The sequence below is a fragment of the Dermacentor variabilis genome, chromosome 7 (assembly GCF_050947875.1).
Source record: "Dermacentor variabilis isolate Ectoservices chromosome 7, ASM5094787v1, whole genome shotgun sequence".
Lineage (NCBI taxonomy): Eukaryota > Metazoa > Arthropoda > Arachnida > Ixodida > Ixodidae > Dermacentor > Dermacentor variabilis.
Genome location: NC_134574.1, coordinates 128,606,140 through 128,608,975, shown reverse-complemented (window position 1 = coordinate 128,608,975; position 2,836 = coordinate 128,606,140). Strand labels below are relative to the sequence as shown.

At 49.3% G+C, this 2,836-nt stretch overlaps 1 pseudogene; it reads left to right on the top strand.

Moving 5' to 3' along the window:
• Nucleotides 1–592: 592 nt before the first annotated feature.
• Nucleotides 593–760, top strand: LOC142589149 (U2 spliceosomal RNA; annotated as a pseudogene).
• The last annotated feature ends 2,076 nt before the right edge of the window (nucleotides 761–2,836 follow it).

The window sequence follows — 2,836 nt, the reverse complement described above, 5'->3', positions numbered from 1 at the left end:
CGTGAACCGAGTGAAAGCCGCTGCCTCCGCCAAGTTCACTGTCACCCACGAGAATCGACCAGTAGGTAACACTAATCTCCGTCCTGACCTTGTGCTTTGCAGGGGCGAGGAGGCGATCATCATTGATGTAACCTGCCCGTTCGAGAACCGGCCTGCAGCCCTGAACGCGGCCCGCCAGGGGAAGGAGGAGAAGTACCAGCCAGTCCGGGAATACCTGCTGCGGAAATTCCAGAAAGTGACCGTGGAGGCCATCATCATCGGGGCACTTGGATCGTGGGATCCCCAAAACGACCGGGTCATGCGCCGCTTCTGCAGCCGCAAATACCTGCGGCTGTTCAAGAAACTTGCCGTGAGCGAGACAATCGCTGCATCACGAGACATCTATGCAGCGCACATCACAGCCAAGTGAAGAACAGCACTAGGTAGACACACACTACACCAACACACACTTCCATGCCAGCACAAAAACTTCCAAAATACTCAACAAACACTAAACAAACACACACCTCCATGCCTGCCCAAAAACTAACACGAAAAACTCTACTAAATTCACATCAATAAAACCGTCTTTCACGGGGAAAATGTAACAAGCATTTTTTCAAAAACCTCTGTTCTTATCAGCTTAATATCTGATACGGGTCCTATTTGGACCCAAGATATTAAACTTATTTTTGGAATGGGGCGGAGTGCTTGAAGCTTGCTTCACCTCCGCCACGGGTTGGCCCGGTATTGCACTGCCTCCGGGATCGGCCCACTCACCCCCACGGGGGTGAGAAAACCTTGTTCAATCCAAAATCAGACTCAAATTAGATGATACCCATTATAAGGTGTCATAATGGTGGCAATGCGTGAAACCAGGTTCCATTTGCCCCCCTGTAATTTTTGAAGGGCTCAGCCCCTGCACGACTGTGCTATGCGGCAAAGCCAGCTTCTCTTTCACGCTTGGGCAGGCTATGTCGCACGCGTACAGAAAAACCTCGAACAGTTAAAGGTACGTTCTCAATTTTTCAAGCACTATATATGTGCGTTGAACCTTAGAGCGCTCACCATTAATGTGCATGGCTTTCGTAACGTGCAAAAGCAGGCATTCGTCGGCTTCCGACCTCGTCTTGCTTCAAGGGACGATTTTTTTTCAAAATTTAAGCGATGTCTTGAAGTTCAAACCCGCTTTATATATTGATAGCTTCTTTTCGTACGCCACCACGCGTTCGAGCGGCGTCGGAGTGCTTATTTTCAACCGAAATATATTGCGCCTCCATCGCGTATCATTCGACGCGTTCGGACGCGTGCTGGCGTTCGACTGCACATTTCACTCTGTACGCATCCGATTACTGTGCACTCATGGTCCGGCAGTGTCTGCAAATTCCAATAGCTTTTTAAAATGATTGGATGTATATATTTGGATGTATATATTCTAAATTCGCGTCCGGTAGTTTTTTTGGGCGACTTCAATTGCGCACTCGATTCGGATGCAGATGTTCAGGGGCAGGCCAAACGGCAATTGCGCTTCTTGATGCGTACGAACTGATTCACGGTAGCACGTACGTTTGGACTGGCGTCGCATTTTCCTATTTTCCGCGATGTCTTACTGGATACGTCGGTTTCGCTGAGGTGCGTTCACTCCCACCTTCACCAGTATATGCGTCAGTGGTCACCGCCCCTTCGAACTAGTGTTAGAGCTACCCTAAGGCATAGAGTTTCCTACAAAAATTACTAGAGGGAACTCTGGCGCTAGTGTCTACGGGAGCTGCAATGGGAGCGGTTGTCCCAGCATGGGAATTATGGGAAGTACATGGATTTGCCTAAACTTCGTCCTTTTGGCTTCAAACGACTTTGTGACTTTGTAAACTCATTTTCAACAGTGTATTGCGTAATAAAGAATTAAATAAATATCAATAAAATTGCCCGACGGCAGGATTCGAACACAGGGACTCTAGTACAGTAGCCTGATATTGAAACCATTAAGCCACGGACGCACATATCCGTAAGCGAATGAAACGCCCTTGTGAATTTATCGCCGGTACAGTGTACTAGAATATTAATCGCGGGCATGCCAGTGTCTTGAGACGCTTGGCGCGTTTCGATTTGGCCACCTGGACAAGCTGAATCGTTGCAACTGATAGCAATTGCACGCGTTCCGGGCGTCTTCAGTACTTCGAAGAATATAGATTGCGCTGAAATATACGACAATAAGATTTATATAGCGTAATATACAAAGTCACAAAAACGTCTCAATCCACAAGCACGAAGATCAGACAAATCCATGTACTTCCCATCATTCCCATGGTAGGGCAACGACTGCAGCGCCAGAGTTCCCTCTAGTAATTTTTGTAGGAAACTCTATGCCCTAAGGAACACCGTCACCGCGGTCCGCTCCTTGGAATCGGGCGCCTATAGCCTGACGTCGGTTCTCGCGAGTTTTACGACTTTGTCGCGCATTTCAGAACCATGGCTCAGACGACTCTTTCTATCCACGCTGCCCAAGCGTCCGCTCATTCCCCGCTGAAGGCGCTGCCGCGCGTTGCCAGCCAATCGTGTTATCGTATCGTCAAATTCGGTGTTTTTAGGTGGATTACATGAAAAGACAGACGTTCCTTGCACGACAAATCGGGGTTACGGCGGACCTTCAAGGAGCCCCATCGCGTTTGTCGCCAAGGGCCTGCTTCCCTGTCCACCAGGAACGTCAGGCTGTCGAGCTACCCAGTGGGCGCCCTTGGCGTCTGCTGAGATAGATAGTGATCAAAGGAAAGGAAGGACGGTTGATGTCGTCTGCTGAGCTGCCGATGTTCTTGAGAGCCGCCTGGAACTCTCGCGTCTCCTATCGAGCAGCCAGCAA